This window comes from Podarcis pityusensis, assembly GCF_964106645.2.
Source record: "Podarcis pityusensis genome assembly, chromosome: 6".
Lineage (NCBI taxonomy): Eukaryota > Metazoa > Chordata > Lepidosauria > Squamata > Lacertidae > Podarcis > Podarcis pityusensis.
Window position 1 is genome coordinate 59316831 of NC_138030.1, and position 22844 is coordinate 59339674.

General features: G+C 40.8%; 1 protein-coding gene across 1 annotated transcript in view; it reads right to left on the reverse strand.

The window, feature by feature from the left end:
- The window catches only part of DAB1 (DAB adaptor protein 1), a 644236-nt gene that overhangs the window by 601617 nt on the left and 19775 nt on the right, over positions 1–22844 (reverse strand). Inside the window, exons 6-7 of the mRNA XM_081011790.1 lie at positions 7206–7298; positions 139–304 (exon numbers count right to left, since the gene is read on the reverse strand). The gene's annotated coding sequence lies outside the window, so the exon portion shown is untranslated. The remainder of the gene's footprint in view (positions 1–138; positions 305–7205; positions 7299–22844) is intronic.

A 22844-nucleotide genomic window follows, 5' to 3' on the forward strand; every position in this document is an offset into this window, starting at 1 on the left:
AGCTTAATCTGTTCTGTGTGGGTGTATATAGTGTAATGGTGCCCACTAATGCTGCTGTCAGTTTATTTCTCTGCTCTAACTGCCCACACGTCTAAAGGAGCTAGATTTATTTATATTTTGGGATGCATCTTGGCCTACCTCCAAAAGCACATTTTGCAGATGAAATCCCATCAAATCTGTTCACACTCCTGTTAGTCAGTGACAAAGATGAATGCTTATTTTGGGGCTGCGTTGGATGCTCTTTTCTTCACTTTTACACAGGAAATTTGTTTAGTCATCCACCATCGTGTCAGGGCTCCAGTCACTGTATATTAAAAATATACACAGATCAATTCAGCTTCCTTAAAAAAAAAAAAAGAAGCAGCATGTTTATTTTCTTTAGTACTAAATCCTTCTCATCTCAGCTAAAAAAATATGGCTAACTTCCAATGGTGTTTGCTTGCTTGTGCAACAGGGCTTTCAATTTCTCTTCTTCCCCATCCAAGTCCCTCACCCCAAAATCTCCTCCAAAGGGCCCCTCAACCCCCTGGATCAGATTTGGGGGGGGGGGGTAAGCAGGGGGCTGTAAGAAGGGGGAGAAATAGAAATCTTGTTGTATAATCAGCTGCTTGTTCATGCTACATTGGATCTTATCCTATAAACTGTATAAAATGGGCAAAAAAGGAGAGTCTTAGTTCTCTGGAGGGGCTGCTATAGGTCTGTCCACAAGAGCCCACCTCCTCCTTCTGTAGGTTGGTGTTAGAATATGAGAAAGTTGACAATTGTGTATCTCAGCCTCATTTCATTCATTCATAGCCTGCTTTTCTACCACCAGGGTAAACCACCAGATAATCTAAAACAAAAACCACCACCTACTCATAAGGTGAAAATTGGCCTCCTAGATGCAGCCCTCTAGTATAAATCACCACTTGGAATCTGTAAAATGGAGTATGCAAACATTTCATGCGTCAGATTGGTGGTTACACGAAGACAAAACCCTCCCAAGAGTAGACAAAGGCAATTTGGGGGCAATTTGGACACAGTTTCTATTACATGTTCTATTAATGTTACAAACATTAGTAAATTCTATTAGAAAGCATCAGTAAATCCCGCTGCAGCAGCCTTCCACTGATGCAAAAATAAAAATAAGAATTACTCCTGAAAGAAGCAAAATGCTTATCAGAGCATGAGATAGCTATCTCTTACAGCAGCTTCCTCCATTGCTATGTTTTCTATCAGAGGACATACATCCTTCATGTGAAGTGACAGTACGGTCATCATAACTCAGCAACTGGAATTGCTCCAGCTTCTAGTCACTCTCCCACTTCCCACCCAATTGTCAATCAACAATGCAAACCACAGCGTGGGTAATCTGTGCTGTCAATCATGGCCAAGAGAATCCGGAAGCAAGAGGCAGTCCCTTCTGAGTTGAGACTGCTGCACAGTATATATCTTTAGCTGACACAGGGAGAACTAGATTTCTGCGATAGAAATATGCAGATTCCTGGGCAATCAAAAAATTCTTCAGGGCTGAATTTAAGTATTAGGAAAGTAAAGACTTTGACACATTAGATGTTTCATGGATAAAGTATTGCAGAATATGTACTCTGTCTTTTTCAAAGATAGGGTGTTGATGACAGTGGGTGGGGTGCGAAGATAGATGTCCCACAATAGTGGAGGCTTTTCATAAATAATCAAATGCATAATGCTTTAGCTACCTTATATTGGGTGTGTCAGGGGGGAAACTGAGCTGTCATCTATGCCATTGCAAAATTAGTTTATTGGTATTATTAGAATTTTTTGCAGCATGCAAGCATCTAAATTATTTAGAAGAAAATATTCTTTTTTGTCCTCTCCTCTCCTTAAAGTTCACTTTTGATATACAGTTAGTATTTTGAATACATTTTGTATTGTGTGTGTTTTAAACAAGAAACAAATTCACAGTAACTCTTGCTCTGCAGAAATGCAAACAATCCTTTGACTGCAGTGATTTGAACTCAAAATGTTTTGGCAGAAATTCAGCTTTTCCATGAACTTGTAAAATAACCCACACTCGCTTTCACAAAAGAGTAGAAAAATTAAGCCAGCTTTAATGATGCTACTTATAAACCGTAACAGGGATATTGTGAGGCTTAACGTCTGTAAAGTACTTTGCCATCTTCATCCAGAAGGTACTATAAAGTCTGAAACTCTATGAATAATAATAGAACAATGGCATTTGAAACATGAAGCAACCAACCAAATATCATGAACGTCCTACAGAGAATGTAAAATTCATTGTGGCATCTATACTGAAACTGGGTGTGAAAAAGACAGCCATCGATCACAGTGACACCTGAAGGAGCTAAAGAAACTTTTTACTATGTCTCTATAATGAAATACCTTGATGGTTCAAGATCCTGTCTGAAGAAGTATAAAAACAGTCTTGGAAGAGGTACAGACAGTGTCAAATAGCATTGAAAAGAAGCGGAATAAGTGACTAACAACCCTCTTGCTAAGATTTCTACATCCTCAACTCTCCTCTGTTATGGGTGGGTATCCTAGATCCAAGAGCAGAGAACAGGAGTGGCTGCAAGCCCTGTCCTCTGGCAGAAGAGCAGGCAGGGGACACTGAATTTGGGGGGTGCAAAAAGTCAAAAGTGTAAAATCATGCACTTGGGAAACTGAAGAAGCTTTTATTTTTTAAAAAAATAATATTTATTGCTTTTAAACCTTACAAAAAGAAGAAAAGAAAGAAGAGGGGGAAAAAGAACAGAAGAAGAAAAGCAAAAAAGAAAACAATACAGTACAATATATAAACAATACAGAACGCAACATTAACATTAACACATTAAACAAAACAAGAGCAAAAACAATTCAAAAAACACACATCATACCATCTCAATATCCTCTCTTTCATTCCCTTGTTTCATCGACCTCCTCTCACCTCCCTTTTTGTATTCCATTTCTATTAATTGTTTCAGCAAATCCTTTCCATCTTTCTCTATTTTCTGTCATGTAATTATCTTAACATATTTTAACCTTATTTTCCATTAATACTATAATACTTATTTATACTTAATTCCTTAAAATATTTCTACTAAAGCCGTATAATTCCCTTCCAACATTTTTCTAACACTCATTAATTTTACATTATTTCCATATATAGATTTTAAACTTTTTCCAATATTCTTCCAGCGTCTCTTCCCCCTGGTCTCGGGTTCTGCCAGTCATTTCCGTCAATTCCGTATAGCCCATCAACCTGGTGATCTTCTGTCCGAGGCTCTTAACTCTTTTCCAGGTCCCTCCTGCAAGTCTTCTTCATATTTATACATGCACATTACTTTGTCTTCTCCTGATCTTGTTCTTATTTTCCTTCCTCTGATGCTAAAAAGTAGATCTCCGGGAAATTCCCATCTAACAATGATTTTATTCCTTCTCGACAAGTCAGCCAAATCTCCATAGTTAGAACTGAAATTCAAAAGATATTTCCAGTCGTGTTTCAAAGTTCCTCCAAGTCTGGCAGTCCCCACAACTCCAGTCTCCTCCTGACCCAAGTCCAGGTCCCAAAGGTCAATAAACCCCTGCATAAGGGGATCTATCCAACTTTCTTTCTCCAGTCCAAGCGGGGCTCCGATCCTAAAAGTCTGACTTTCTCTAAATTCAGTCTTAAAAGGCATCAACTTATAATCATCAAATTGCAACTGTAAGGCTGGGGCTCTCTCCCTCTCCATTTGTGTCACTTTAGGTTCCACAGCAAAAACTTTCTCCCCCGCCTTCTCCTCAATTTGCCATGTCAAACTAGATCCCTGTATCGATTCCTGAATAGTTTCTGTATTAATATTGACTTTTTGTGCCAAATTAGTCACTTTTTGTTCCAAGTTATCAATTTTTATAGTCCTCGCATCCGTCTTCTTATGAAGCTGTTCCAGTGAATCATTAATCTTACATAATGCAACCACTAAGGCTTCTTCTGTCAACATTCTTAACAGTCCAAGGTCAATCCCAGATTCTCACAGTTTTATCTTGCAGGTGGAAAATCCCCCAGCTCAGCTCTTGTAACAATTTCAAAGGCTTCCTCTAGGGGGAAACAGTTTCTATTTGTATCAATCCTTTTAAGCACAGTTCAAACAATAAAGTTAGTTTCAATTTTCAATTACTTTTACTCCTTTTTAAATGCAGAAGGAGACAATGGAAACAATGTATTTCTCTTCTTTAACTTACTGTCAGAAAACGATCTATTCACAGTCAATGAGCATATCCAAAACTTCTATCTTACTAGCAGCCCGTGAAAACCGAAGAAGCTTTTAAATGCTTGGTGTTCTGTTATGTTTTTTGTATATTCTATTGAAAGCTGCCCACAGTGGCTAGTCAGATGGGTGTGGTACAAAGAAAAGATCATGATGGTGATGATGATGATGATGAAGAAGAAAATGTTGTCAGATGATAACTTGTTGCCTGGAATCAACAAAGAAGAGCAGCAGATCTTGTGATCTTGGTCAATCACTTGGTGTCTATAACTTGGTGTCTATAACGTACACATTATCAAGTGCTCACCCCGGACTCCATTGCAATTTTTGGAACACCTGGTCACACCAGAGTCCCAGTCATGCATACGTCTATGTGTAAGTAGCTACTAACATGTTGGCTTCTTCACTGTAGTGGCGTGGATGCCCAGAGGTGGTGCTAGCAGCATGCCCGAAATATGTCCCTACTTCCGAGCAATTGTGTAATGGGGGTAATTATAATTACACAATGATGAGGGCTAAGGCTGGGTCATTTTGCAGAATCAGGCTTTTTCTGCAAGTGTTAATATGCAACTGATTTAAAACGCTTTGTTATGCTAATTCATTCATGCAGACATGTTACATTGTTTCAGTATTCTATTTTATTGAGTTCCCTTGAAAAGAGAGAACATATCCTCAATTAACAGCATTTTTTTTAAATAAAAAGGTTTGTCTGATTCTGATTTTTCTTTTGTCCTTTGTTTCCTTAAACTTGCATTCCAGGCAGCAAATCTTATCAAGGCTCACACAGTGCTCAGATTAAAGAATCATTTATGACATAGATCATGTAGTGACCTAGATTTCAAGTCTGCACACCTGCAATGTGCTCGGGGAAATGTTACAGCTACTACACAGATTTCATATTGGGTGGGTGGAGATTATGTGATACTGCTGGACGTAGCATGAACATTGTAAGGGTGTTGTAAAATACTGCATGCAAAACATCTTTCCAGGATCTAGTCTCTAGAAATAAGGTGCAAATGACTTAAGCTTAACACAGTAGGGAAGACAGAGAGCTGTCTTAAACTAAGTCAGACAACTTTGCCCAGTGGTGTTTGCTCTGGGGGGCAGAGAGTGTTTCCTGAATCCCTGGAAGAGGGTTTCCTTGTTCTCCTACCTGAGAAAGGGGCAATCAAAATGGTCAATGGGTGGAAGAAGCGCCTTTATGAGGGAAAGTTACAATGTTTCAGTATGGGGGTTGGTTTTTCAAAAAGGGAAGAGATGGGAAGCATGATAGAGGTGTATTAAATGATGGGTGGTTTAGAGACCTCTTGTATTCTGAGAGAGGTAGAAAAACTCCACCTAGCTCACCTTTGGTTGACACTGGATTAGTGCATCACTCTGTTGGTGCCAATTTTCCCCTTGCAGCCACTAAATTTGTGGGTGGGCAAAAATGCAAAGTCCAAAAATGTTGTGTTCCAAGGGTCAGAAGAGGCTGAACTGGCCAGGTGACAGCATTGGGCTTGATCCAGGCCCAGTTACTGCACCAGCACCAGGTTGCCCTTTTCTACATGCATATTCCATTCAGCCCTGCCAGACAGTGGCCAGAGGATTGTACTCTAAAACCTCAGTGTTGCATTTTGTAGACAAGCACCAATGCAGGTGTTTCTCCAGTTTCTCTTGGATTTTTAAAATGGTTGGACCTTAAAAATGCAGCTAAATGTGTTCCACACCAGAGGGAATTGTAAGCAAGCAAACACATTTTTATATATTGCACAAAATAAAAATGCACAGAAACAATATAGTAGCCTGGGAACTGATGGAAAAACAAAAAATTCCAATACCATAGTAAGAAGTTGTTTGGAGAGAAATCAGAATGAATTTATTGAAAAAGAGTAGTGTTTTCCCAAGATGTTTCTGATAAACCCAAATCTGAGCAATGTGTGTTGCCTATTATTATATGGGATTTGCAAGAACAAAAGATCTAGTCACTAAAAAAGGTTAGTTTCAGTGCAGATTGTCAGAGACAGAGATTTATGAGGGCAAGATGGGGAAAAGACTGAAAGGTTTAGTAGAAATATTTCATAAGAAAGAGGAGTTTTTGTTCTTATTCATTGACTCAATTATAGAAATGAATTCTCAGTGGAAACTTTGTCAAGCCTCAACCAGTGTGGCAGCACTATATTAAAATGTATTATTGGCATTCCAGTTGAGAGGCAAGTGAAGCAAATATGTGTGTGTGTGTGTGTGTGTGTGTGTCATACCTCGGGTTACAAATGCTTCAGGTTGCGTTTTTTCAGGTTATGGACCGCAGAAACCTGGAAGTACCTGGATGGGTTACTTCCGGGTTTCGGCGGTCATGCAATGCGCAGAAGCACTAAATCGTGCTTTGTGTATGCACAGAAGCACCGAATCACAACCCACGCATGCACAGATGCGCCGCTGTGGGTTGCAGACGCTGCGGGTTGCGAATGTGCATCCCACACGGATCGCATTCGCAACCCGAGCGTCCACTGTATAGGCAAAAAGAAGGGTTTAAAACTCACACATGACACACACACTCTGCAGCTACTCTCAAAGCTACAGATAAGCCTGTAAACTCTTATTTTGAGTTGATACTTTGCTTTTTACCTTTAATTGCTTTTTTAAAAATCCAGATGATGTAAGGCCCTATTATATTTGTTTTCTTTTGGTCAGTTATTATTATTTTACCCCCCTTTAAATGGTTAGTTAATGAGGTAATGATATATAATAAAAACAAGAAAATTTGATTTGACAAGAACATGATTTAAAACAGCAAGAAAATATATGCGTATTCTATAAAAGCAGCATCAAATACATAAATAACAACAGCTCAGAACAGGGGTGGCAAATTTCTTGCCCAAAATTCTTGTGGCACCTAGGACATTTTTAAGCCTGCTTTTAAGTTTGGCTCAGATCCATTAGATCTGCCCCAGCCACTCTGGGTGGCTTCCAACAATATAACATGATAAAACATCAAACATTTTTTTTAAAAAAAACTTGCCAATACAGGACTAGATGTCTTCTAAAAGTTTTGTAGTTCTTTATCCCCTTGACATCTGATGGGAGGCCGTTCCATGAGGAGGGTTGCCCCTGCCAAAAAGTGTAGAGAATTTGTGTAGATAGTTATACGAATTCATGCAAAGGAATCATTGTATTAGCTGATGTGAAAGAGAAATGCAAAAGGGCACCATTTCTTTTTCAGCCCAGATTGTACCACACATATGTAGCAAATGGCTCCTCAGAAGCATTGTGAGAACAATGACATGAAGACTGGAGAAGAATGACCACCATGGCAAGGTGCCCACTTCATTCCTGAGGTGCACACAAGGACTGCACAACTGCATCACTTTGGCTCTCAAGGTAAATATGCACTGAGCATAGGCAAGGGCCTGCATCCGGATGAGTTCCATACTTGAGGTGCATAGCCTAGAGGGCTCTGAATTGTGCTCATAGATTACCTATTCACTACATGTGCAGTCAAATGCAGCCCAAGAGAGAAAGTGGAGTGCTTGGCTATGTCCTTCATCCAGAGAGAACACCATCTGTCCATGTACCTCCACAAACACATTATATCAAGAAACCAGGTGATTTGTGATGAACTGTGCACATAATCTCCACCTTCTCCCTTGCCCATAAGTTTTTGAGCTATTTCATTTCAAAGTCGTATGATCTTATGCCTCAATTTATAAGATAACTAAATAGGAGTGAATTCAAATGCTTTGAAAAAGCACTTGTTCTTTTCCATGTACTGAATAAAGTTCCAATTTAGCTCTTACCTGCAGGTGGTGTTTTTCTTCTCCAAAAGCATATCCCACCCCACCCTGAACTACTAGCCAAAGGAAGGAGGAGGACATAGGGGAAGGGAGTTTGCCTCATCACTTTCCCTTCTCAGGTGGTGACAACGTCTAATATGAACAAGCCCTTGGAGAAATTCACAAATGTATTCTTTAGTGTTCAAGGTAATTGCTTGGTTTTGTTGCTGGAGAGCTGTTATACGTTAACGTGCTCTGCTGGCTGGGGTTCTCATCCCACAAATTAAAACACTCATTTACAACCAAGCAGCATTTGTAACGGAATAAGATTGGAATGTTCCTCAAGTGCAATGGAGTTAAGCAGACTAAGGGATTCCTGAGACAGGATTTTGATTATGCAAGGAAGGAAGAAATTCGATGCTTTCTTGATTTCTTATTGCCCTTTCTAATTTCTCCCCGTAAAATGCATTGTCTGTTAAATGCTGCGGTAATGTCTGTATCTCTGGCATAAGAAAAGAGGGTTCCAAGGGAGCTGGTTTTACTGTGAGTAGTTTTGAATTGGGAGACTCCTTGCTATTTAATGATAATGAAAGGTAATTATTTCACACATGGCAGTGAAAGAAATTCTTCAGTTGCTTTATAAGACAGCGATGACGTATGGCCGTATTCACACTAACGCAACTAGGACACAACTTCATGTTCACTTAGGCTGCATATACACCACACTTCCAATGCACACCGAAAGCACATTGTTTTTCCTCAAATAATCCTGAGAACTGTTGTTTACAAAGCTACAATTCCCAGCATCCTTACCAAACTACAGCTCCCAGGATGCTTTGGAGGAAAATAATGTGCTTAAAATGTATGGTGTATACATCAGCTCTGTTGTCCTCAACCTTTTCTCGGACATACTTGTACAGCAAGATGGTATAGCACCCTGCCCATCTGCATCCAAAATTTGTCTTGCTATACTACCTGCCCTGCATTAACCTATCCATATTTTGGTGCTCGCAAAAGGATGACATATATTGATCCTCATTACTTGCACATATCATGGTCTTATTTCTGAGAACAGATGAATGGCATGTGTCAGTCAGTGGTGCTCACGCAGTTTCTCCTTCCTGCCCATGTGGAAACAGCTTAGCATGCCACACCCAACTCCACATGTTGCACCAGCTAGCAAGTGCAGAGGTGTTCCTTTGTAGATGCTGCTGCTGTCACTACTTAGAGTATATCTCAGGTGCCCATGGCCTGCCAACCTCACAGACACCAGAAAAAGACATTGATATCATAATGAGAGGGTACAGTAATTGGCACATCTGCAGGAGGAGAAAGAGGAAGCAGGACAGGCTTATACAACATCAGCTGCACCGTCCTCAGATCCAAGATGGTAGATGAAGAGGGGGAAAGAGCAGACAGTGTTGAGCTTACCCTTATTTTGTACTACAGGCTGATCCAGCAATCATTATTGACATAGTGGAGAAATTCCACGGAGCTTTCCAGGCTCAGTTCCTTCTATCAGGAACTGCACATGCTGAGATCAAAACAGTGATGTAGTGGTGACTGCATCACAGTGGTGAAGGCAACTTCAGAGATAAATGAGCTCTAATCAAGGGACACCTGGTACTAAAGACAACCCCCATAGGTCTACCCAAGAGAAACATATTGAGAGCTATTGTTCTAGCGATTTTCAGGCAAGTACACCCAGCTCCACCTTTTCCTATTTTAGGCAACTACAGACAGATCCTCAATTTCCTGTTCATTAGGTAAGCTACCAGATACACTTAGTGCCACCTTTACGTCCTGACAAAGCCTCTACTTCCGAGTATAGTTATGATCCTGGAGCCTCCTTACAGCCAAACAAGCACTCCCACCAGATCCAGCTTTGACTCCTGGGGCCAGAGGTGAAATTGACACGCCTATATTTATGGTACAATATATGAGCTTGTGCTGGGTGACTGGGTAAGTCAGCCTGCTTAATGAGTTCTTCAGGTGTGCTGGGGCTTTTTTTCAGGTTTCCAAGTCCTGTCCTCAAGTGAGATTCCTGCGGAGTCTAAATCAGACTTGTTCCTAACAAGAACATTCTGGAAATGTGTTGCATCCATAAGTCACTGTCATGGCTGTCAGGTAACTCGGCCCATAACTGCAAAGATCTCCCTCCTTAGGCAAGAGCTGTCCAGCTCTAGGGAGCCTCCTTGCCTGAGAAGGGACAGCAGAGAGCCATTGGATGTGGGGGCTGCCAGTAGACCCAGTCAGTGCCTTCAAAGTCCTGCATTCTCAAAGATATCTGAGATCCACTGAAAGTGCAGATCATGTCAGCCAGCCAGATGCACACTTTTAAAGCCCCTCCTCCTCAGGTAGAAGGCTGCCCAGAACAGAAAAACATTCCATTATCTATGATTTAACTTCCTTATTTTCCTCATTCAAATGAGCTTACAGGCCAAGAGGTTGCTACCTGAGAACTCTAGGGTCAGTTCCTTCTCATTGCATGCTTGGGCCCTAAACTTCTCACTTATTACCTTCCCCCCTACTCAGCATGGAATAGGTTGGTAGAAGGATAAACTTTCACAAAAGAGTGAGGGGCTTGGGAATCAATACGTAACCTTCATGGTCACATTCTCTCCTCCATCCACTTGGCACATAGTCCTGCCTTGATTCCATATATTACATTCTCTCCTAGGATGGCCATGTGTCCTTCTGCACATGAAAAAGTCCTCTATTGGTCTCTCTGGTCCAAGTCTGGTTCAAAGAAACACAAGAAGGGAGGGGAGGGGCCTTGAAGTTGCCAGTCAACAGTTAGTACCTGACAATCAAGCATACACAGGAGGTCACCTGTTAAGACGTATTGTATTTCCATTTCAGTTAAGGCAATCTTTTCTGCATTTACATCTATACTTATAAATCAACACAAGCAGATGGGATGCAAATCTGTGCTCTCCTTTTTACTCTCTTTTAGCAACATTGCCCTGATCTTTCCCTTTCCCTAACACGATCCTTAACAGAGCACAGGAAACACAAGAAAGAAATGCTATCTTCTCTAGATCCAGAGCCATTTTGTCCGCACCAGGCATCAAAAATTATAACTCCCGGAGGTGCATTTGTTAGGGCAGACATTGGAAGTGTCTTCAGCATACAAACACGGACAAGACTGGAATGTGGCTGGTGTACAAAAATAGCAAAGGGTATAATTAGCAAGACTTGAGCTGAATTAGATTTTCGCTACACTTCTGCTTTCAGCTGATTGAATTAATGGAGATGATGTTTCACAAAGTTTGCATAGAAAGAAGTGCCACTGTGGAGAAAATCAAGTGGGGGCTCTGGGGATGGGAAAAAGCACAGGAAATATCTAATAACCCCCCAGCCCACTCCCACTGCCAAGCAATATAAGGCCTTGCTAACATTTGGAAGCATGGATTTTAGAACACTAACTTTGAACATGACTTGTTGGTCGAAAGTCAGTTTTCCAGGGTTTCTAGTTATCACATTTACACATACATCCCACACACCGTATGAAGTTTATGTAATTCTATGTTAGTAGTATCCAGCCATCTACCCTTTGCCAAGATGGCTTTAAATATCCATCCATGGCTAGACACTGCTATGGTCTAAGGACTAATGTAATAAAAGTTGTTCACACAGCTAGGCTGAAGTCAGTCATTCAGTGCAAGAGCATAGAAAAATACAATGTTAAGACTTCAGTAATCTAGTCAATGCTTTTTGAATTATGGTGCTGCAGGAGACTCTTGAGAGTCCCATGGACTGCAAGAAGATCAAACCTATCCATTCTTAAGGAAATCAGCCCTGAGTGCTCACTGGAGGGACAGATGCTGAAGCTGAGACTCCAATACTTTGGCCACCTCATGAGAAGAGAAGACTCCCTGGAAAAGAACCTGATGTTGGGAAAGATGGAGGGCACAAGGAGAAGGGGACGACAGAGGACAAGATGGTTGGATAGTGTTCTCGAAGCTACCAGCATGAGTTTGACCAAACTGCGGGAGGTAGTGGAAGACAGGAGTGCCTGGCATGCTCTGGTCCATGGGGTCACGAAGAGTCGGATATGACTAAACGACTAAACAACAACAACAACAAATCTAGTCAAGTCCTTAACCCACAGTATCAAACAGACACTTGATCCAAAAGGTATATATGTACTTGATCAATAGGTACCATATTAAGTTTTCTATTTGTCTCTCATTGTTTCACCAACTCCTACAATCGTTCTTCCTGCGTCGTATTTACAGAAGATTGTCTTGGCCCTGAGATTTTAGGGTAACAAATGTTGTGATGGTCCAGGAGAAACAGCTGGAAAAATGCCAGGGTGAAAGGTAGGCCAGGATGTTTGTTTTGATGAACACCAAAATTAAAACAAGAGAGAGTCTTGTGGCATCTTAGAAACTAAAACATTTCTCATGGCATAAGCTTTTGGCTTGTTTTTCTTGCAATACACTAACATGGAAACCTCTCTGGAAATCAGGGCAGTTCAGTACTACTCAGAGACAAGCCCCAAAGTGCTCAATGGGGCTTGCTCCCATAGTTTCAGACTATGTTCAGTTATGTTCCCGGGGCATCTATAGGTCTCGTTATTGTGAGATATCTAAACACATACATACAAATGATCCAACAATATGCAACTCTTTCTTTTCTATTTACAGCTTGTGACTCATCAGGAGTAAGTCCCATTGTGTTCAACGAAGCTGATACTACTGGAGTATATCCAAGGGTGGCTTTTTAATATCCTGACTTTGCCATACCAAAAATCTCCTTTCTTTCCCTTAATGAACCCTGAAATGGCATTTCTGCATAGAACACAAAACAAGCCCCAGGGCAGACTATCACTCATGTTTTAAAGGCATCATTCAACCACGCATGACTACATAGGTATTTTGCTCAATATTAATTACCTGGAAGGGATGGGGGGGGAGAGACCAAAACTGTACACAACCCCAAAGCTTTATGCAAGTCTATCAGATTTTGTCCAGTGCAGGCTCCTTGGAATTTAAAGAGCAGAATCCTTACAATTACAATTTCTCTCACAGCATCTTCCTCACCTCAGTTTATGTGACCAGCATCAAATGAAACCTTTGTGTTAAGTATTTAATTGAAGCAGAACTAGGACCAGTAAATCCAGCAGCTCACTCACCCATTAGACTTATACCCTTGCTTTCTTTTTTTTAAAAAAATTGAAACGAAAAAGGAATTGAGATGCTGCAAACATCCTGCACTAGAAGAATCTCCTTTTGTGAGATGTCAGCAGGAGACAATATATTCCGCTTGATAATTATGTACTTCTGCACAATCACGTAGCATTATATACAAAATCATCACACTGCAGAGATGAAAACAGCCTGAAATGCTAATTAGTTCCAAAATTAACAGTGATTTGATTTAATGTTGAATAAAGGTTTGCAGCGTTAATTTAGCTCAAAATGGTCACATGCTGGCGTTTTAAATAACTCAGCATGTCTTGTTCTGGATGCACAGAACTGCCATCTATTTAAAAAAAGTAGCAGAACATGCTCTGTTTGACTGAGCACCCAAACTCAATGGCTACATCATCCAGCAACACATACCCAGTGCCCCTTTAGAAGTATGGCTGGGAAACGTTGCAACCCCCCAGTCACCCTTAGGAAATATAGGCCATACTGGCGTTATGCAAAGTGGCAGAGGGAATAAACAATGAGGTAAGTCTGGTTATTAATTCAAGGCAGAGAAGCTGCCAGTTTGCAGATGTGGCACTATGAAGAGCACATTTCCAAGCTTTAGCCATAGTGGGCCCAGCAGATACACAGCCCCAACTGGAACACTGGTTCAGTCCTACTTAAGTGCATGTGTGTGCTTATATATTTACACATATACATATAAATACACACACACATTTTAATATGCAATGTGATTCCACTAAAGAATAAAACGTTGGTTCCAGAATAGAAGTTTCAATGAATCAGCTTCTGATTCTAAAAATAACAATTCATTTCAATTTATACATTTCTGATGCTAACAGTTCATAGACACTAATATATACATAAGCACTTAGGTGGCGATAGGCATATAGAATTTCCTGTTAGCCTTCAGGAAATTACTCATTTCCTGTTCGTCTGAAACCTCAGCTAGAAACATGGCAGTCTCCCCCTAGGGATGCAGGGAAAAAATGTTAAGTGAATCAAACCAATTCACATCTCCTGGATTAATACATGTATCAGAATGCAATTATCGTTTGGATTTTGCACTTCCTTGAATTTTGCGACACAGTTCTCAGATCAAAAAAGCGCCAAAATGTATAAAACGCATATATTAGGGGGGAAATGCATTTATAAATATGTATAAGTTTTTATATGATATGCAATTTCTGTGCAGATTTCTGTAATGCAGCAACAGGATTATAGGACTTATTAATGAACAGATGCAGAATTGACATGGACCGGGCATTGACTGAACTGTACATCCCTTGTCTTACCCAGTGGAGAAGATGGGCTTTGGGGAAGTCAACTATACTAGGGGGAAAGATATACTGATTTGAAAAACCATATTCAGCCCTATATAAACTACAGAGTCGGAGAAACATTTTTTCTCTGTGTCATTCTGGGATTTGGGCAGTAGAACTATATGAGTATCTCCCATGTGTGGTCTTATACACAAAATATAATCTGTTCATACTCATGAATATGGCCTAATGAACAATTCCTGGAAATCCCAGCCAGGTATTCCAGTTAAACAAATCCAATAACCATATTTTTTTTTGCTTTTAAACAGAATACTAAAAATGTGCTGCACTTGTTTTTACTCTTCTGTAGGACAGAGCTCTATTCTTTCTGCAGTTTCTAACAGTGCAATCCTATACATACCTACTCAAAAGTAAGTCCCATTGAGTTCAATGGGGCTTCCTCCCAATCGAGTACAGTATATGATTGCAACCTTAGGTAAGTACATTCAGACAGCTAACCAGTCCCTTGTTAAAAATGTCATCTTGAACATTGGATTAATGTCACAGCTGCAGAAATTCAAAAACTGAAATATTGTAAATAATATTTCCAGACATTGGTATAAAAACAAAAACACCATGTCAAGATATAATGGTTGGTGTTTTAATGGCAATGTATTTTATTTATTTATTTTTAAAAAAACTAGCTACAAAAAATATGTCTTTTCCCCTCTATTTATGTTAATTTGACATTTATTAATGTGCACAGAAATAAACCTATATTTGGCTCAATGCAGCAAATGTTGAAATTATGACAACAGAATTTAATGATAAATTGATATTTGCTGAGGTGAAAAACGAAATGCAAAACCGGTCTGTCATTTCCACTAGTCATCGTTGAGATTAAACAATCCCGCAGTTTTCTGGTTCAGTGAGTGTGGAGAAGGTGATATATATATATATATATATATATATATATATATCCAAGACAAGAAGCAGCCTGTGTCTGGCAAGCTCACACCACTCCATTTCCTGCAGCTTCAGCATTCCAAGAGCACTTGGACTGTGCTACACTTATTTTATTGTATAGTTCAGATGCACTTGGTCCAACCTCATCTGCATTTGCTTGGCTCGGTGAACCATTCAGTTCAATTATAGCATATTACGCATGAGGTAATTGTTTAACTTTATGAATTAACGTACAGGAGGATACTAGGGGGAATGAGACACAGAGCAGAAAATTATCACTGGGAAAACTTCAGGTGACACTTTTGGGAGCAGCCAGCAGCCAATTCAGGTCATCAAGTGCAGGAATATTTGTAACCGGCAGAAGAAAAAAGTTCTGAAACAGTTGGAACATGTCCACTTAACAAAGCCCCTCTTAACATCCCTAGAAAAACAGGAGGTGTGTGAATGGGTAACATCTTCTTGTACCCTCAACCCCAGCGAGAGAGGCAACGTATTGGAACACAAGACCAAGTTGCAGTCATCTCCTCTATTTCTCTTATGGACAAATGGGACAGACAAATGGCAAGCAAGTTCCCTACATTCACTGCATATGTGGGTAGGACTTGAAGCACCTGAATTACATCTACACAATAAGAGTTTACTTAATTTTCTTAGACACCTGATCTCCTCAGGCCTATGCCTGTCTTTGGGACAGGCTTTTACTGCAACAAGATATCTGTAGGATATAGTATATATCATTTCTGTCTCTTTAAGGCCAGCTGTACTGGATCAACAGGTGAGGGCTACGTTGTCAGGGTTGGGCCAGATGGCAAGCAGATTCTTCCGCCAGCAGGATTAGACAAGCTATCTCATTTAGAAATATTGGTTGGCACCCAAACAACAAGACTTGGCCACGGTTGGCAGCTTTAAGATCTTATTGGTTCTTTGTGTCACATGATCTCTGCTGGCCTTTGATTTGATCCCTGGCATCTAAAAAAGCAGGGTCTCAGGTAGCACCTGAGATGAAAGTCCTCTACCTGAGACACTGGAAAGCTGTTAGAAGAGACAAGAAAAGACAACATGAAGCCCTCCAGATATCAATGGACTGTAACCTTCATAATCTTTGACCACTGCTCAAGCTGTCTGGGGGTGATGAGAATTTGGAGTCCAATAACATCTGGAGTATGCTAGATTGACTACCCCTGAGGCAGCCAGTCTGATAAGGCAGCCTCCTGTGGTCCTATTCACATCAAACAATTGATTAGAACTTTTGGTCCTCCAGATGTTGCTGAACTACAGCTCCCATCATCCCTGGTCACTGACCGTGCTTGCTGGGTCTGATGGGACTTGTCATTCAACAACCACTGGCCAAAGGTTATCCACACCTGATTAGATTATCACCTTGGTTCTACTCTGTAACCACCATGGCTTGCTTTATTTATTTATTTATTTATTTATTTATTTATTTTTAATTTGTTTATTGAATTTATATACTGCCCTATACCCGGAGGTCTCAGGGTGGTTCACAAAACAAAAACCATGGTTCCACCATGATAGGATAGCTAAATAATAACTAATCTGTATCCAATGATCTTGTACATGTGTCATCTCTTTGTTCCTTCATGACAAACCCTGTTGTTTCCCTTTGCCTTTATCCTGTCTGTGTAATATGAATTTCAAGTCTCTTCTGAGACTGTAGCGCTTTGGGGTCCTGCACAGCACCTGGCACACATCTGACACCCAACCTGCACAGGTAAGAAGCATAGATGACCTGTTATCACAAACAGGGATGTATTGTTGCGACCTACAATTTTCCATAGGTTGGATGTGATTGTGTGCTGTACAAAATTATAGATGCCTCCCAACTAATAAGAATAAATCACTGCATCTCTTCTCAGTAAATGCTCGGAAGAAATCACTCTTCCTCAGACATATGCCATGAGGTGCCAGTTATCATAGGCAGGCAAGTGAGGAGGAGAAGATCTGACATCTTAATGGGTTTGCCCTTCAGACCCTTGTAGGGAAGAAGGAGAGAGAAAAGTGGAAGGAAAGCCGTTTATCCTCCAGAGAAAGACCCCTGATTTGGATTTAGCTTGTGAGCCTGGGGTAAGTGGAATACATTAAGCAATTTTATTTGAATTATGGGTGGGTGGCAATCTGTGTTAGTGCACTCTGCTTAAGAGAAGCAACACTGAACAAGGAAGAAGCTTTCAATTCCCATGGAAGAGACCATATTCAAGTCCGATGAGGGGTTCAATTATGGGACAAGGAACAAGAAAGTGATTGTCTTGACTGAGGCTGCCACCTTCCGAGAATACTAGAACTTTAAGTTTTGCTGGTTCCAGAAGTTAGAAAATGCTGGGTGACTAAGCACACATACTCAGTTATGTCTACAGCAGAGGTGGCTAAGGTGGTGTTCTTCAGATGTTGTAGGGTGCCAGCTTCCATCAGCCCCAGAAAGGATGGCTAATGGTCTGAGATTATGGGAGTTGTATCTGATAACATCTGGATGGCACATTGGCTACCCCTAGAAATGGGCCCTGACCAAAGCTCTGCTTGTACATAACAACTAGAAGACCCAAAAAGGGGTGCACACCCTTATTCACATCAAAATATGCATTCAGCAAGTATAGTGATGCCAACTTATGGTGGCAATGCATAGGTTTCAGCTGCAGCTGCTACATGAAGATATTCCTTGCCAGAGATTCTAACCACCTCATTCCAGATGGGATTTATTATATGCAACATAGTCTTTAGGGCGAAAGAGAAAGAATAAAATTCTTTTATTCAACTGTGAAATTAAATGTGGATTAGATCTGAACTGATCTGTCAGTGGATTCGAGGCGTCATGTGAATTGCTCTTATTGCTTAAGCTATCTGATGCTTGCATATACGAAATCTGTCCTAAGAGTAAAAAGAAGGGCACTTTTTAAAGCGGGTTAAAAAATCATAATGCCAGATTATTTCTGTGTCTCTCAGGTAGCTGTGGAATTCAGGGGGAAAACAACAAAACAGGTATTGGCAGAGGCAGTTATTTCCCTCCTTATGACTCACCGAGTATAATCCATTGCAGAGTTTAGGAGTACATTGGGCCCCCTTTAGAAAGGATGATTATGACAATGATTACCAAGATGTCCCTGAGAAGTGTAAAAAAAATCATGCTGATTAGCTTCCAGCAGTGCCATCCAGCCTTTGCAAAAGAGCCTGAAGTGAAATGAGAGGGATTGTCCATTGCTGTGTGTTAAGGGGAAGAATTCAAATTGAGCATCACGCTGGGCAAGCACATCGAAAACAAATACCTGTGACAAAGGCTCCCTGCAGAGTGGCTGCATACATCAGATGCAGTGCTTCCCTGTACACAAACTCTGTGATGGAGTTAAGGTCCATTTTGAAACTGGTTTTAATTGTGAGTATCAATGTGTTTGTTTTGCAACAATGGCAGCAGACTCCGCTGGTGGAGCAGCTGCAGAGAGCAAAATGCCAAAGGAAATAACAATTTAGCCTGTGATCCTTTAGGTTGGAGCCCTTGTGCTGAGACAGATGCAGGATTTTTTCTGTTTGAAGAGCAAGCAAGAACATACTGCTGTGGTCTTATTAATTAAACTCAGAAATATCAGCAAAGCCAGTTTGGTCACGTGACCTTCAGCTGTTCCCATAAGTTTCTGATATTGAGGCAACTGAGAGAGACAACCCTCTTCTCAGTCAGTTGGAGGGGAGGAGTTGATTTATTCCCTCTGAATCCTGGCATTGGACCGAGGAGCTCAGGAAGGTGCTTTGTGCAAGACAGAGAAGCCCTGTACAGACATTATTGCTCCTGTGTTCATCTGGACAGGAACAGGAAGTCATCCAGTCTTCACATGGAGCATTAGCATTTGTAATGGTGGAGCCTTCAAGCACACAGCTGTACGCATGAAGCCTCTATAGTGACAGTTCTGCTGTTCACATGAAGACAAGAAGGTGGCACTATTTGGTACATCCGCACTCCCATGCTGATGAGCATAGGAGCACAAATGCATGGTTTGGGCTAGTGGCAGACCTGACTTTGCTACCAAGTGTACACAACATGGAGCTTCAGCCAGTTATAATCCCCTGAAAAGTGTTTACTTTGCAAATGTGCCTTTGTAGCATCTGTACTTTGCAGCTTTAGTGTACACTTCAAACATCCTTTGTAAGCAAGAATTGTCCTGAAAGGCAGTTAAAACTGAACAGATTGGTATGAAAAGAAGTAGTGGCATGTGAACTGCACCCATTCAGAATACAGAGAAGTGATATTTGAAATCACTGCAACTGAAACAGCAGAATATCAGGGACAGGGATGAAATACATGTGTTAATGGTCTACCGGCAGGGAACACAAGTTGTAGTAGTTTATACAATTGATTACAGCCCCGCTCCCAATTTGCCTTGAAATGACTGGGGTAGAATAGCATAATGACCATGTGATTTGCATAATTAATTACATAAATGACACAAGTTTCATAATTTTACCACAGCAGACAGTGAGACAGATAATGTAGGTTTTGGTGGAAGACAAACTGCAGCAGAAGGTAAACAGTGCTGCACGTGACCAATACAGGGCAGAAAACGATGCCTTTGTACATCCCTAGTTCCGAGCATACGTTCAAAAATCTATACACTATTTCTGATCTTGCCACTGTTTTCCAAAGGAATACCAGAAATGTACCAAGACACCTAGTATTAACTTTTCATAAACATAAAAGTGTGTAAACAGGTAATCAGAAAAAGGAAAGATGAAACACAAATGTACTATATGAAATTCTAAGCACAGCGATGACTGATAGCAGGCTGTACTCTGGGTACCACATTGTACTACATTTTGTTTCATTATACGCTGGATAGCTCAATGAAAACATCAGTGTGGTGTGCAGCCAGCAGTAAGTCTACGTTAGGGATTATAAAGTAGAAGGCTAAAAATAAAAGTAGCCTGAAGGGTAAAATGCCTTTCTATAAATCTATGGTGCAGTTATATTTGGAATGCTATGTACAGTTCTGGTCACCCCATCTATAAAAGGGCATCTTAAGAGGAGGAAAAGACAGAAAAAGGCAACCAGATCATCAAGGGCTTGTGGCACATTCCTTAAGAGACAGGAATGGCTTGCCCCCAGGATGTGGACCTGATTCCACACACACACACACACACACAAATTTCTGATTTCCGTAACCTACTAGTTTTGCTAGCAGCATCACCAAAACTAAAAATATACCATAACAGGCATGCATACCTCTCCACTCACCCCTGCCTCATGATACATATGGGTTGATCATTTGCTTAGGAGGAAGTGATAATCCCCTTTCTCATCTGATCATTCTGTTCTGTAGGATGAGACTGTGTGCTTGTTTGGGGGGGTATGTAAGAGTGTGCAATAGTTTCAGGTGGCCACACACGGAACTGGCATTGGTTGGCCAAGGGTGACTACAACTTTCGGGCAAAAAAAAAAAAAAAAAAAAGGTTAGCCACCCCTAGTGGGGTGTCTGTGTTTTAAACATGCTTTAAATGCATCATGTGTACATAGTCTATGAGTGAAGCCAACCACATATTCTCAAGTGTGATAAAATGGGTGTGACTTAGCCTTGAAAACAAATGGGTACGACTCAGCCTTGAAAACAAATACTGCCAAACCCAGAAAAATGTGCCTTGACGCCCATTCAACCACACCTTAAAACAGCCTTCCACTTTCTGCCAGTCCAGTGCCCTCCTGATGAGTTTTCACTACAATTTCTATCTACCAATACATCCAGCGGTTAGAAATTTTGGGAGTTATAGTCCAAAATGTTGGGAAGGCACAAGGTTGGGGAAAGCTGCCTTAAAGGTCTTCATTCTAATTGCCTAAGGTTCTTCCAATAAAAGTAAACTATCAGAGGGAAATGGCATCCATATCTACGGGTGATAGGCTGAATTGAAAAACTGTGATGCTGTTGGTTTGTCACGCTTCCTAGAACAGCTCTGAGGTGCTTTACAAAACTGCATGGCTGAAGTTATTCTGAATGTTCTGTGAAGGAATACCCTGTAAATACAAATGAATGTACCTTCCTTTTTCAAGCAGGCTGATAACCTCCATGTGCCTCGGATATTAACTGGTCCTCTTACACACCCTTGCAAGGACAGAAAGCTACGCCATATTAGGCTATGCATGTATGTGAGCTTGTTGCCCCCTAGTGGTTCTGCTACAGAAGTTGCAAACAGAACTACTCTTGGTGGTTCCTGAAGTCTGGGGGCAAAAAGAGTCTCTTTCATTTTGAGGGCTTTTCCACACCAAGGAGGCTAATTGTAACCATCTCAGTCATCAAACCCACCTTGAAGCCATTTTCCATTGTGAAAACAACCATCATTGTGCAGCTTTCCAGTATTTCTTATGGATATTTGTCTTTTTAAAAAAAGGTGAATATTTGCCACAATATGGCTTCCTCAAGACTGTTCAGCTGTCCGTAGCATTTCATTCCTTAACTGGAAGAATATAATTGGTTTACAGTGGCAAGTAGAAAATAATGCTTCTCATCGTTAGTTAGATAATTGTAACCCACCTTTCTTCTACTTTGGAACTCAAGATGGCCTACATGGGATTCCAAAGTAGGCTTCCATCACGTCAATTCCCAGGTCTGTTTAGTTTTAGCAAAGTAGCTTTGTGCCCTTAGACCATGGTCTGGGGCTGAGCACCCAGACTCTCAAGACTCTCTGTGCCATAATGACCAAAGGCACAGGTCATTTTTACAGTATAACAATGTGGAGGTTAGCAGTTTAGGTCTTAAGTGTGTTAGATCAGTGGTTCCCAATTACTGAGGACCCCCTATTTTTCAAAAGTCGAGCCATGGACCCCCTACTTTTGAAAATTTTGATAACTCTATGGTAGTTACCTCTGCAAACCAATTTTTTGAATTGGCTTGAATTGGCTTTGAATAAGCAAATGATTTTAGGTGTACTAAAAAACCAGGCCATAAAATTTGTGATTTTACCATGCAAAAATGATGAAAAATTAGTTGGGGGGGAGGCAAGGGATGGGGCCACGGACCCCCTGGGTGCATTCTGTGGACTCCCTGGGGTCCCCGGACTCCTAATTGGGAACCACTGCATTAGGTGTTTTCATTGTTCTCAGACACATACAAATGTTTTAATGCTCTGAGTAGCTGTGCAGGGCAGTAGAGAATACTTGTACTATGAGCTCTAAAGAGTGTAGTGCAAGCATGATGTAGTATTAACAGTGCCAGTCTCTGAGCAGGTAAATCAGGATTAAAATCCTTGCTGACCTGGGCTCAGTAACACTCTCTCATTCATAGGCTTGCTGTGAGTATAAATTTAGAGCAACCCCTCTAAATGCTGCCCTGAGAGCCTTGCAGCATACAAAGGGAAAAAAATATTTCTCTTGCTTAAAATATTTTTCCATTGTAAAGTGGAAAATGAAAATTTGTTCCATTAGAAATGTATATTTCTCCCTCCAAACCATGTCAAGTTTACATGGTCACCTACTGATTATTTACAGGACTGTCTTTTTATGCATGCACC